The sequence below is a fragment of the Polypterus senegalus genome, chromosome 17, assembly GCF_016835505.1.
Source record: "Polypterus senegalus isolate Bchr_013 chromosome 17, ASM1683550v1, whole genome shotgun sequence".
NCBI classification, from domain to species: Eukaryota; Metazoa; Chordata; class Cladistia; order Polypteriformes; family Polypteridae; genus Polypterus; species Polypterus senegalus.
In genome coordinates, this window is record NC_053170.1 from 61,634,961 (window position 1) to 61,649,892 (window position 14,932).

The following is a 14,932-nucleotide window of genomic DNA, read 5'->3' on the forward strand; positions in this document are numbered from 1 at the left end:
GGCTTCAGGGATTCTAATGTTAAAGGCACTAATGCAAATTATTGGCTGCCTAATAAGTCTTTTGTCAGACAGGAAAACTTGTTACTGACTTGTAAACATCCATTACTGTTGTTTTGACTGTAAAATCCACCAATAAAGTGTCTGTAGTTTGGTGACTGCACATCTGTGGTTCTCCTCACCATGCTGATCAGCAGCCCTAGGGAGGTTTCCAATCTAAGTTCCAGACTTATTAGCCCAAGCCTATAATGTCTGACACTTTATGTTGTTGATTGCCATAGTATGCCTCACTCTGTTTGCTTGTTTTTGCCTTCTTGTGGTTCTCTAATTCACTTGGAGTCACACTAGCTTACTGTATCTGTGACTTTGTAGATCTTCTTCTGACCAGAAAATTGACTCCAGGATTTGGCCAGAAGCACCTCAAAGTTGAAGTTTTGAAGTATTCCAAAGTCAGGCAGCTCACTGAATCTCGGGATGAAAGAATGGTTTGAGATGAAGGCTAGTGGGAAGAAGACATCTGCCTTCTGTCTGAGAGAGAGCAAAGCAGAAAGTGAGAGGGAGAGAGCTTTTGACATTGTTCCAGGCACAGAGAGGTATCACAACGACACACACTACAATATCCACTTGTATCTAAAGCATCTGCTGAATGCCACAGAATAACTAATGCTGACCACATTTTAGAGGTAGGTTTGCATATTTACATTATGTGTGACAGAGGAAGCTTAACAAAGAAAAAATCTACAAAAGCCTTATTTGCTTCCTTTCAAAAATACCAAACCCTCCTCATCAATTGTACAAACCTACACAATAACTCAAGTGAGCCAAACCATAATATAACATGAAGTTGTGCCCACTTTGTGGTCCATAATTTAACCCTCCAAAAAAATCAAAGCCCATTTTTATCAGAGACATTAGCTATAATGGGAGAAGCTTGCCCAAATTCTTTGCTCTATTTTCCACGCATTTCATACTGTATTATCCATGGCATTATTTTATCCTGTTCCCTGTAGAGAAAGAGGACATGCTAAAAGATCTGTGTCATCTATAAAGAACCAGCTAAGACAAAAACAAATTATTATTCACCTCAGAATGTTGGATTTGTTCCACCAACTCTTGCCTCTCCCTGCCCGCCCTCAGGGAATAAGTAAAAGGGCCTCTTGTGCTATATGCTTGTAGGGCAATCTTACAATTCACTAACCTGCAGCCCTTGTTACAAATACAAGCTAAAAATCTCAATTTGCTTCTTATTTATCAGCATAAGACATCAGAGCATGTACAGGGCTATCCTCTGTGCGAGATTAATGTCATCTACAGCATCATCCATAACACCCTGTAGAGTGCTTTACAGAATAACATCATATAAGTCCTATAATGCTATAAAGTAATGTACAGTACAGTCAGGAGTAAAATGCACAAGTAGTGATGTTCACAAACAACGTGTGTTTTATTTACATATATAAGGCACACTTCAGGTACAGTACAACTATTTCCATATACATATTACAGATGAAGCACTGGCACCTAAGGGGTTCATTCAGGGTCACGTGGCAAGTTGGTTGAGGTGGATGAACTGGCCCTCTAGTGGTATAAGAACCAAATCCTTTGCTGTAATAGGCCACTCTGCCAAGAAGTTATGAACAGTTACCAGTGCTCTTTCCTAAAAAAAGGTCATTGTAACTTTAGATGCCAGTCATGGCTATGGAACTTCTAAAAAGAAAATGCTATTAATGTTTTCATTAGAGTGCAGTAGCATTCTAATAATGATCCACAATTATTTCTTTTTTTTTTTTGAAGATGTGAGATCCTGGAAACATATAATTCCCCCATAATACAAAGTCTCATTTCTGTCCATATAAATAGTCAATCTTTATTTGATAGGGCTGGAGAACTGGCCATGGATTCTATGACTGTTAGCTTCTTCAATGTCTGAAAGGCACATCAAATAACTCCTTTGTTTTTCATAATCACTGTGAGATAGAATCATGATAAAAGGTACTCTATAAAACAATGTTTAGTTTAAACTAAACTAAGACACTGTCCAATTAGCATGCAGTAATAGTTCATTTACTCTTCAAAGTAATGTAAAAGGTGTGAAAGAGGCTTTAACTTTTTGTCCTGTTAAGATTAATAGAAAGTGTGCTGAGGTGCCACAGCACAGCAACAGGGAGACAATACTGAGAACAATACATGTTACTAATATGGCCTGGAAAGACCTATTACTGTCCCAGAAAAACCTCACAAATGTTAAAGATCTACCAATAACAAACAAACTAAAGAAAAACTAGTATTGTTTTCTAGGAATAGACTGGGGTCAAAAACTGTCCATGGACTTTTGTCAACAGTAGCACATTGCAATTAGCCGGACAACAATGATCCTTGTACTCCCCTTCACTTAACATTCCCTATTAGTTTGTAAGTAAAGTAGTACAATATATTCACTGCCATACAAGAACAGGCTGTGCAGTTGCTGCCCTCTCCTTCTGCCTTTCACATACTGCTCCTTCAAACCTTTGCTTGCACTTCCGTGTTTACCTGAGTTCTTCACTGCAGCTGCTATAATGCATATAGTTTGTTGCACACCTGTCAAATCAATTCTCTTTACTCTCTACTCTGGACATCTCTCTCGTAGGAGGATTTGTTTTGCTGACGTGCTCACTTGTGCATTAGCGGTGGGAGGAAAAGTAAAAGGGATACCATTTTGGCGATGTTAGCAGCTAAGCAACTTTGTCTTTCTTCTGATGTTTCATTTTGCTAACGTGCTGGCCCCACTTGTGTTATTAGTGGCTAAACGAGTTTTCTGTTTCCTCAAAGGAGGAGCCCTTACCCAAACTCCACCTCTTACTTCCGGGCCGGAGAGACACACACACATCCATGTTTAGACGTTTATAAGATATGAAGAAATAATGCCATATTTTACACAATACTGTATCAGGGCCGTTCTTAGCCGTTTTTTGGGCCCTATGCGGTTCAGAAATGTGCAGGTCCTGGATGTGCAGGCCCCATATGTGGGGGGTTTCGGGACTTAGAAGAGCCCCCCGGAGCTCAGGAAGGTGTTCTAATAAAACGTCCAGAAAAGGCCTTAAATGACCAGTAGGCCTACATGTATGCTTGTGTGTATGCAGAGTGGTAAAATATTGATTTTGTTCTGGATCTGGTAAAGACCAGTAATATAAGGATATTTCATGATTTTATGGTGACCTCTCTGAATGAATCTGAAACGAATCTCTAAAATTAACGTTTGCTATAGTGCACTTGGCAAAGTTATGATGGCATGACAATATTATTAAGGGTTTAGGTGAAGATTGCAATTTGGATAATAAATGACCATTTTTAATAAGACTAAGAGATGCACTGAACTGAATTTCCTAAAGACTTTAATTAACATAAGAAATCTACTTTCCGCACTTTCATCCTGGCGAAATCCTTTATCAGTAAAGAATAATCAAGGGTTTGGACAACATCTTGCTCATTTGATATTAATGCCAAACCATTCAATCGCTCTTGGGTCATGCTGGTCCTCAAATCATCCTTAATTAGCTTGAGCCTGGAAAAGCTGCGCTCAGCAGACGCGACCATTACAGGGATGGTCAAAGCAATGCGTAGCACTACCGCACTACCGTGACGTTCAGGAAAGAATCTATTCCTGCATACGAATTGCAAACTTTGCAGAGCAGAAGCTTTTGGTGGAACCAAATGTGCTAGAATGCGCAACTCGGTACACAAATCAAGAACGTCAATATGAGACCCACTAACTGAATCTGTTAAGACCTTGCTGACAGCTTGACAACAGTTTCTCAAATCACTTTCACTCATACGCATCATGCATTGGAAATCATGTAGGAATCCAAAATAATCGTAATGAGATTTCATCTGCTTGAACCATTCTGTCATTGATACCATGGCTTGATCTAGCAATACGTTGAAGAACTCGATGTAGAATTTTTCTTTTAAGTCATGTGTCGCCTCATCACGAGCTTCATACCCAAATTGTCTGTGTACTCTCCTTCTATGCACATTCTGGGGTGGTGGAAACTGTATTTTGTCTTCCTCAAGTTTGAGTTCCGGGCCATGGAGGAACGAGGGTTAGGATGTAGGGCCAATGTGATAAATTAGCTTTACGTTTAACTAATAATCCAAATAATAATATATGATCTGAAAACGCACCATCCGCCACCGATCCACATTGTGCAATGGTTTATCCAGACTGAGCGATGTTTCCTGCAGAAGAGGTTTAGGATATGCACTCTCTACAACACTGGAGCTGCAAGTTTCTTTTCTTTCTTTGATGTATCTTCAAGATTGTGAATGAAGAGACTGTCATCAGTATTGACGAGCATTCAGTGGATATTGTACTACCAGTACACATCTGTTGGCTTAACAAAATGTGTACAGTGATCCTCGCTATATCGCGCTTCGACTTTCGCGGCTTCACTCCATCACGGATTTTAAATGTAAGCATATCTAAATGTATATCATGGATTTTTCACTGGTTCGTGGATTTCTGCGGGCAATGAGTCTTTTAATTTATGGTACATGCTTCCTCAGTTGGTTTGCCCAATTGATTTCATACAAGGGACGCTATTGGCGGATGGTTGAGAAGCTACCCAATCAGAGCACGTATTACGTATTTAATAAAACTCCTCAATGATATACGATATGCTTCCCACGCGGTGCTTGATTGTTTGCTTTTCTCTTTTCTTTTGCTCTCACTCTCTCTGACATTCTCTGCGCCTGACGGAGGGGGTGTGAGCAGAGGGGCTGTTTGCCTAGAGGATATGGACGCTCCTCTAAAAAATGTAACTTTATCGTGGTGCTTCGGCATACTTAAAAGCCCAACAGCCCAATTGATTTTTTGATTGTTTGCTTTTCTCTCTCGCTCTCTCTCTCTCTCTCTCTGACATTCTCTGCTCCTGACATGCATTCTTTGAATAGGAAGATATGTTTGCATTCTTTTGTGAGAAAGAACTGTCATCTCTGTCTTGTAATGGAGCACAGTTTAAACTTTTGACTAAAGGGTGTTATTTCATATCTAGAGGGCTCTAATAATGTTAACAGTGTGGGAGAGTTTATAAGGGCTTAAAATATATAAAAATAACCATACAAACATATGGTTTCTACTTTGCGGATTTTCATTTATTGCGGGGGGTTCTGGAACACAACCCCTGCGATCGAGGAAGGATTACTGTATACATGACAGGAAATTAGTCTTTCTTTTCTTTTTTTTTGTTTTTTTTTACTAAAGGTCTTTGTTCAGATACTAAAGAACAGGTAGGCACATGCAAATTTAGTGCATTTAAACAGTTCCTGAAAGAAAATAAATGCTTTTCTTCTTGTGGGCATGAATTTTTCAGTACTTTTTTGCAAAGTGGAACACCAAATTTTGCCGCAAATTAAATTTTCACCAAATTGTTTTGCTCATTAATCTTTAGGATCATTGGCCAGTTCTCTTACATGTTGCTGCCACTTGCTAGAGCAATTTAAATTTGTTTCCCATTTTTTCTATTAACCTGCCGTGAATGATAGTAGTGCAGCGTTTCTCAACCTTTAAGTATTTGTGACCCGAGTTTTCATAACAGTTTTAATTGCGCCCCCCCTACATTTTTTTGAAATGTAGATGCATATTTTATTATACCTACTTAACTTTTATTGACATTTATCTAACTCTATATTTATTGTTCTAGTATCAGAACGTAGTTTAAGTTAATTTGTTTTGGTTTCAACAGATGTTTTTTTCATATTTTTGATTCTTGTTTTCTTTTTTACACATCTTCGCGTCCCCCTTTTTGTTACTTCGAGCCCCCCTAGGGGGGCCCCCACAGGTTGAGAACCACTGTAGTAGTATTGACTGAAGAAGTGCAACAAGGATGCAGTGAGGCCCTCTCACATTGTACCTCACTCTTTCTGTCGACCATTATATCCTACTATTGCGCCACTCTTTTATTAACCTTGTATTGAGTCCGTCTTTACTTATGTTCTACTGGCCTGGTTTGGAAATTTAATGTCTGCTATAAAAACAGAATAAATCAAATTGTAAAATGGAGCAAAAGAATAATAGAGTGTCAACAGTCCAATCTCACAGACCTGTTTAACAAGCAGGTAATATGAAAAGCAGAGTGTATTTTGTCAGACACAACTCATCCACTATGTTCTCAATTTCAGTTGCCATTAGGTCACAGGTTCAAGGTTCCAAGGATAAAAACCAATCTGTTTGAATACTCATTCCAACTGCTATTAATATTCTAAATAAGGTTGATTTTAATAAACATACACATGCTTAAATAATAGGAAGGCGAGGTAGCATTGGCATTAATCAAGTCTAAATGTTGGTTTGATTTTCTTTGTCTAATATGCTTGATCTAACAGACAGACAGATAGATAGATAGATAGATAGATAGATAGATAGATAGATAGATAGATAGATAGATAGATAGATAGATAGATAGATAGATAGATAGATAGATAGATAGATAGATAGTGCAAACAAGGTGCTATATAGGCACCTGACCCGACACGGACTAACACCGGATGGCACGTATAAAAACAAGAAACTCTTTATTTTTCTTCACCTGTGGGGCACGTCTTCCCCGTGACCCCCACAGACACAACACAGTCCCAAGTATAACCAAAAATACCAACAAACAATTTCTCTTTCTGGCCATTGAGTGGTGGCTGCTGGCCTCTTTTATAGTCCACCCCAAAGTACTCCAGGTAGTTGACTGCCGAGTTCTGGCTGCACTTCCGGGTGTGGCGAATATGCTGCCCATATGGGCTCAGGAGTCCCAGCTGCAGGAACCCTAGGCAGCGCCTGTGGGACCCAACAGGGCTGCACCCAACTCCAACTCCTGTAGAGATGTGCAGGAAACCGAGTGGGCGGCCATCTAGCATCCAGGGGGAGGTATTGCACAATCCATGGCTGCTCCCCCTGAATACATAGTGAAGGAGCGCCCCGGCCAGGCATGGACCCCGGCCATCCGCCACAATAGATAGATAGATAGAACTTTATTTGTCCCCAGAGGGAAATTTGGCTTTTTACAGAAGCTCTTTAAACAAAAAAAATATATAAATAGGGAGGTCAGTTCAGGTTGGTTAGCATACACTGGTACAGCGTATTGCTGCACCTACCACACGACAAGACAGATCAAAATCCTGGTTGGCAAACCCCCAGGTAGACACGCAGTCACGTCCCACCCTCCGGAAATGACTCTCTATCTGACATAGTCAGGTGTTACATGGGCGTCCCCTTGACCTGGTCCAGCCGTTCAGGTCCTCAACAATAAGTATTCTTCAAATTGGATCAGCCACGGGGAATAATGCTACATGGACATAGTGCTTTAACTTGCGCTCCCTCACAAAGCAGGTAATGTGCCTAATTTGGGACTCTGTGAGCAAGTGCTCATTCGACACAAAGTCAAACCCATGGTACCCAAGGATTTTCCGGAGAGACACAATACCAAAGGAGTCCAGCCTTTATCTCAGGTCACTGATAGCATCCATGCCTGGCAACCATTTAGCAAAACTGGAAGCACCAGGACTCGAAAGACCTTTTGCAAAGATATTGGGTACATGACACATCCCTTTCCAGTGACCTTATGATCCCCCATACTCTCCTAATCAGTCTATTTACTTCATAGAAAAGTCACCAGAGGCATGAATGTCATTGACGAAGTAAGTAAACTTCTCGAAGAGGTCAACATTCTATCCGCAGACAGACACACTGCTGATGGCTGAGATCAAGAGGTCATTAAAGGCACGAATCTTGGTTTTCATCCAGGACACTCGCAAACTCAGACACTCTGACTCCTCACCAATCACTGTCTCGAAGACCACAGCATTATCTGCAAAGTCAAGATCAGTAAATCTTTCTTCACCCACAGATGCCCCACAGTCGATGGACCCCGCAACCCTGACCAACAACATAAACAGTAAGTATTGAACAAGGTAGGAGTAAGAACACACTTGGAAAAATGTAGAGGCTCAGCTTCCACTCTGCACAGCACTCCCAGCACCAGTGTATAGGCCAGCCATAACATCCGGCAAGTTTGGGGGGTTTGATCAACTGAGTCGAACATTTTACAAAATCGACAAAGGCTGCAAAGAAACTCTGCACATTTGTACTCTATGAGAAGCCTCAGTGCCAGGATGTGGTTGATGGTAGGTTTCTTTGACGTAAAACCGCACTTCTCTGGTTGCTGGTAGGTGAGCAAGTGATCACGGATCCCATTGAGGATGACCCTAGAAAGGACCTTACCCTGCACCAAGAACAGTGTTATCCCCCTGTAGTTGCCACAATCCAGGCGATTACCCTTCCCTTTTCAGATAGAGATGATAAGTCCTGTTTTCCAGTCAGCTGGGATGATGCTCATCTCCCAAATGGAAGCAAAGATTGCTTGTAATTATTGGATGGTTCACAGCTAATTGGAGGATCAGCCTCAAAAACTGTGGACCCAGAGGTGTACAAAATCATAGTCAGAAGATCAGCTTTAAAAAGCTGCTCAAAGTAGCCAGCTCAGCGGGTCACAACTGAAGTATCATCCATAAGGACCATTCCTTCACCTGCCCTCTCAGAGGAACAAATTTGGATTTGCATAAAGCTTCAACTCCTCTGTAAGCAGGACGTGGGTCACTGGACCATAGATGTTGTGTCCTCTAACAAACACTACCTTATCTACCCTCAGAGCCCTCGTAGCCGCCCTTCTCAGTTCCCAGTACAGACCAGAGTTGCCATCAAGCTGTACACTGCGATTCCTCACGATAATATCCAGGGTAATTTGTGAGATGAAATATCTCCTTCTGAAAACACTGGCTGCACCAACAAAACCCTCAGCAACTTTCAGGGTCTTGTCACAGAAGGTCTCCCACATCACATTAGGATTGGCAGTCACACACAAGTCTGCAAATTCCTCACACAAACTGCATGCAAACTCATCGGAAATAGCCTGATCTTGGAGTCTGGCTAAGTCCAGTCTCATTCTCCTAGTAGATGGTAGCCTACTGGACCTAAGCTGGATCTTCAGATAAACAACAACAAGTCTGTGGTCGGAGCGCACAAACTGGTCACTTCTGTAGACCTTGCTGTTCTGTAGGAGCCTCTAGCATCTGCCCACGATGATGTGATCAATCTCCTTCACCGTACCACCAATACTGGAGTAACAAGTCCAACAATGCAGCTCAGGGTGCTGGAACTAGAATCCAGAATCTGCAACCCCTGACCTTTTGCAAAATTAAGGAACATGGGGCCACTTTCATCATGGTCACCAGACACATTGGAACAGACACAATCCTCATAGCTAGCCCTGTCAGTGCTAGTTATCGCATTGAAGGCACAATTGACCAGAGAAGTGTCACCTTGTGGACACCTCCTTCACCGAGACATTACTCACTGTAGTTAGTGCATACAATAACAGACCAGGCACCCACAGAGTGCCTTAAAATGAGCCTCACAAAATGCTCATTGAAAGGAGTGACATCTGACACCATTGGAAGGAGCGGATCCACCACAACAACAAGCTACTCCCTGAGTATGACAGCCATCAGAGATAAGTAAGTAAATAGGTAAACAGGTAAATAAATAAATATACACTTTGGTCTGACCACCGAACCAGAATGACTGTAAAGCAAGATAATTCAAATGAAAGAAAACTTCTGACTTGCCTGTCCCAGTCCCACGAGGCACTATGCAGACATGTTGCTGTTAAAGGAGCCCCAGTAGCATTTCTTGACAAACTTCGACTGAATAATTTGATCAGTGTTAGAGTGTCAGAGAGAGGATGTGCAGCATTGTAATGGCATTCCGTTTTGTTTTAATTCTCTTCATTGCTACTATCTCCAGGAGGTCCACAGTGCATCCTATAACTGAACTTGCCCTTTTAAATTTATTTTAATATTTCATCTTATGTATTATGCTCACTGCTATATTTTATTAATTTGTACTAAGTTTATGTTTTGATGTCTGTGTTCTCCACGATGTGTTTTTAATTGTATGTCATGGTATCTTTGTAAAACCTGCTCACAACCCAAATTTCCCTCTTGGGACATTAAAACTGAATTAAACAGGGTGGAAAAATGGCTGCTGTGATGTCACACAATAGCATGCACCCACCTCGCAGTAATCCCCCAAAGTGCAAATGAGTCCGGCACATATTAGGTCAAAGCAAGCATCCCAGCAAAATGAATAACCAGAAGAGAAATCTGATGATGTCATGATAGCATAGCCATTCTACAAATAGTGTGACTGTGAATCAAACAATTGGCAAAAAAAAGATCAATAAATTTAAAACAAACTCTAAAAGGTATACAAAGCTAGAACAAAACCGTAATTTATTCTTGTATATTGCAAAGAACACGTATACAAAATATAACAGTAAATTACTAACACTGTCTATAGATAAATACTGACATTAGAAATACAAGAAACAAAAATCATCAAAATATCACTCAATGATTAAAATATACATATAATGAGAATATAAAGTATATATATTGAAAAAATAATTGAGATATGGCCAGTTGGCAATGGAGGACCTCCTGCATACCTATAGCTGAATGGATCTCAGATTGATTTTCATTTTATTTCATTGTTACAAAAAAGGAAAAACATGAAATTAAAAGAAAAGCTAAAACACAATGAACTAATGTCCCATTTGAGAGTCAGAGCCTGCTATCACACTGAAAATGTTGTTTAATCGGGTTCAGTTAATGGATGGATCAAATAAAAGAAATGATTCCTCTTTAGGGGGTTTTAAAAGATATAAATTTAAAAACACACAGGCTGGGTGTTGTTCATTTCTCAGGCTGTGCCCATAAAACTAAAATAACTCCTTAAAATGTCTCAGCCTTGTTTTTATCAGTCTTGCTAGTTAAACTACAATGGATTGTAGCTTGTTCCAAAATGGCTTGTACTTCTGTCTCAATCACCTATTTTAACTCATTTTAGCCAAACACATTATATGAGCTTTTTTTGTGGAAGGAAGCTTTCATCAGCAGAAATATTCTGAATTAACAGGAGTGTTTAGCAGTGTGGAGATTTGCTGCAATAATGTAACACATTTCTTTACCTTCACAGACAAGGCTGCCAAAAACACAAAAATGCTGACTACATATCAGCTCCTCTGATCCCACTGAAGCACACTTCTAGAGATGTGTGTCTGGAATTTTCATGCCTAGTACTCTAGAGTAATGGTTGATCGGGGCTTATTATTTCTTAGACTAAAATGTCACATTCACAAAATAAGAATTCATGGGACTAGACAGACCGGCTTAGGGATTCTCACATCAGCCAGGAAGTAAACTCATCATTGTTGCTTCCTTATTGCACTCTTATGCTCTCCTGATTTTCTCTCTGGTCATGTCAGAAGATGTTAAAGTACGTTGGCCAGGATGTGTTTGAATCAGAGAGTAGAAAATCAAGTTATGCTTTGAGGCAAAATGCTGAGTCCCCTGTACAAGTGCTGGCGAAACTGCTGACTAATGACCAGTGCATCTGGCTGCCGAAGCGCTGCCTGAAATAGTTTTTTATCCTTGCATCCAGTTGTGGAGACGGTGATGTGCAGTACGGCGGGAGCTGAGTGACAGATAGAGAGCTCAGCTGGTGTAACCAGGAAATGCTGTCCCTGTGTAACACTTAATGGAGATGTTGACTAGCTAATTCTTTGTGGAAGATGCTTCAGAGGGTTCTTTGTTTTCCAGATCTCACATGTTGATGGCTGACTGCTAGTGGCGATATCATGCAACATGGTATTTGTTTGAGATGTGATTCCAAGACAATACACAAGTTTATTTAAATCCTGACTTCAATTTGTAAAGCCGCCTCTTCTTTATAGAACCTTTGGCATCGCAGTGGAAAAACACTAGGAAAGGATTTAAGAACTCCAAATATCTCTGTGGGACCACTGGGCCCAAGAAGGGCTTAAGAATCAACTTAAGGCTGCTTTTTCTGCCCACAAACTTAGGTGATGACCTTTAAAGGATGACTCAGGTGAAAGTTTGGGCAGTTTGTGGCCAACCTTCAAACACATAAGATTCCCTGAGGTCTCTGCAGATACTCATGCAAGGAAATATGGACTGAAAAAAGATGTCATTCAACACCAGTACATCCATGTCAATTCCGATTTCAGAAAGAAACTTCAAAGCATATATTAAAAAAAATATTGACAGCACCCAAGGCTTGCACCATCACCTCTGGTGTCCTGTTTTCTGATTTACTGAGGGTTCCCCTAGCCATCATAACCAGTAACAAGCTTGTACATTTAAAGGCACTCAGACATTAGCAAGCATTCTCCTCATCTGTAACAGAAAAAAAGCAGTTTGTTATAAGCCGATGGGCAACATGTGCTATCACAAAACAGCTCGTGTGCCCCACTGATCTGGGATTTAGGAATTTCAGAGCACTTTTCATCACTGCTAATGTGCATAATTGTCTACTAGAATTCAGATAAAGTGCTTATCCCAGGGAGCACAACACATACAGTGTCTTCAAACGTTCATCAAATTTGCTGGAAAAAAGCACATTTAGACCTCTTAAAGTAATCAGTAAGCCTTTTAGCAGTGTTAGAGGAACTGCATGAGTTACCACACTCCAAAACTAAAATAAATGTGAAGATAAATAAATAAAGCCACTTGGGCTGTCACAGCCTACCCTAATTCATCCCCCTGGGCTGCTACAGCATATCTTTGCCTGGCAAGCTAGGATATCAAGATTTATCCCAGTTCATCCTACTGGCCTGGCCTAACACAGTTTATGTTAGCCTGCCACACTGGTCCATCACAGCTTATTCCAGTCTGTCGACTTGGGCTATCACAGTGTTTCCCAGCCTGTCCACATGGGCTGTTACAGTTTATGCTGACCTCTCTTAAAATCAATTCACTTCAGTCCAGAACCAGCAGAGCAAAAGAGCTGCAAGTGAGGTTGGTAGGGGGGCAGCTGAGCTCTGGTGTCTGACAGCTTGACAGGTGCTTGAAGTTAACTGGGGGATGGCAGCAATTTATTAAAAAAAAAAGTTAAAAAGCAAAAGTAAAAGGCAGAAGGCCATGGGAGTGTGAAGCCTATTTTAATTCTGCTGATACGGTGTAGCATCAAAATCCCTCAGCGTAAGCAGCTTCCCTTGACATCCTGGTATCCTGCACATTTAAGGCTCAGTGGTTCTCTGCAGAAAGATGCTGATTTTGCCAAACCTTTGTTTCTTTTTCATTTCTGCTGTGCTGGTATATTTCTTATTCTGCAAATCTGAGCTCATTGAGTTATTGTTCAAAATGTAGACAATGTTTAATAAAAGAATGCTCTTTGCATATTAGAGTGAAAGTACAGTGTCTTGCCCAATGGTGCAGGCTGAACTCTTCTTTTAACAGCAATAAAAATTGGCTTCTTGGCCGAGGCACTCTGTGTGAACTTCCCCAGGATCTGCAGGGGCACCTGCCTCCAGGTGCTTTTCACTCATCACTCACATCCCAAAGGCATGCAGAGTTACTGATGACTCTGAATCGATCCTGTGTACCACGCCGTCCTGCTGCTGAAATATGCTCTTCCTCCCCAAAACCTTTTATTAGAACAGAGAGGTTCGGGAAATTGCTGATTGCAGGAGCAAATTGTGAACAGGGAAAAATGGATGGATAGATACAAATTCTGTAACTACCCAATAACTAACCAAAGACTTAAGACATATTTAATGTCTTTGAGTAATTTACATTATCTGATATCATACATTCACATTTTATAAATTAAAAAGATGGAATTCTTATAGTCTGCAATAAACTGTACCACACACCGGTGGTACTCATTTGCTTCATCTGTCTTTTGTGGCATCTGCCTTATCTTTTCTAAGAGTTACTTCTCAGTACTTAGTAGCAGACCCCCATTTCTTTATGTGTATTTCTGAGTGGAGCTAAGATTCCTTCTCATTTGTTAATGACTCTCATCCTGTGCATGTTCAGTGGCACCATCCATCATCCAGCTGTGTAATTCGTTTGACTAAAATTTGATGGACGTATGTTGTATCTGAAATCAAAACCCCTCCACATTTGCTAAAAATGAATTTGAAGTTGTCTTGATATTTTTCCAAGAGAAAAAAACTAATGCTGAAATTTGATAAGATACAGAATTTGAAATAACCTACCTTAAAACAGACAGAAACAGAAGAGAAAAGCAGCTGAGAAAAGTAATGACGCAAAGCAATAAATAAAACGGGCAACAGATAGAAAAGGCACTATATAATAGATAGATAGATAGATAGATAGATAGATAGATAGATAGATAGATAGATAGATAGATAGATAGATAGATAGATAGATAGATAGATAGATAGATAGATAGATAGATAGATAGGACTTTTTGTGATTTTTTTGAAAATTCACCTTCTCCAGCTGCAACACAGAACATAAAGTCATACTAGGTCATCAGCCTCTCATATTGTGCTACTGAATGCTGAATAAGAAACCCAAAGAGATCAAACAGAAATATGCAACTCCAGGGTGGGAGCTGTCTCCAGGAAAGGAATGTCTCTCATTCTGGTATTATGGTTTAAAAGAAGTTGCATGGAGTGCAAGAGTGAATTACCCAAAAAATACAAAGCACAAAGCAAAGCTGAAAAGATTAAAATGATCAGGTTGATGTATGGGGTTTCACTAAATAAGGAAAAGAGGAATACATAAGTTCAGAGAAAACAAAATTATGAAGGCAATAAGCGGTGTGATGAGGAAAAACAGACTGAAGTTATTAGGCATATGGAGTGGAATGTGGTAAAAGAAAAATTAAAGAGCCAAATTATGAGAGAGGTACAGGAAATCAGGCCACAAAAGCAACTTAGAGGAATGGCCGGAAGTAGCAATAAATGGTTTAAGAACGATGGACTTTACTTCAGATGATTATACAGTATTATATTAGATTAGTTCAACTTTATTCTCATTGTACAGGTAAAATGAAATGCATTTAACCAGAAAGTGC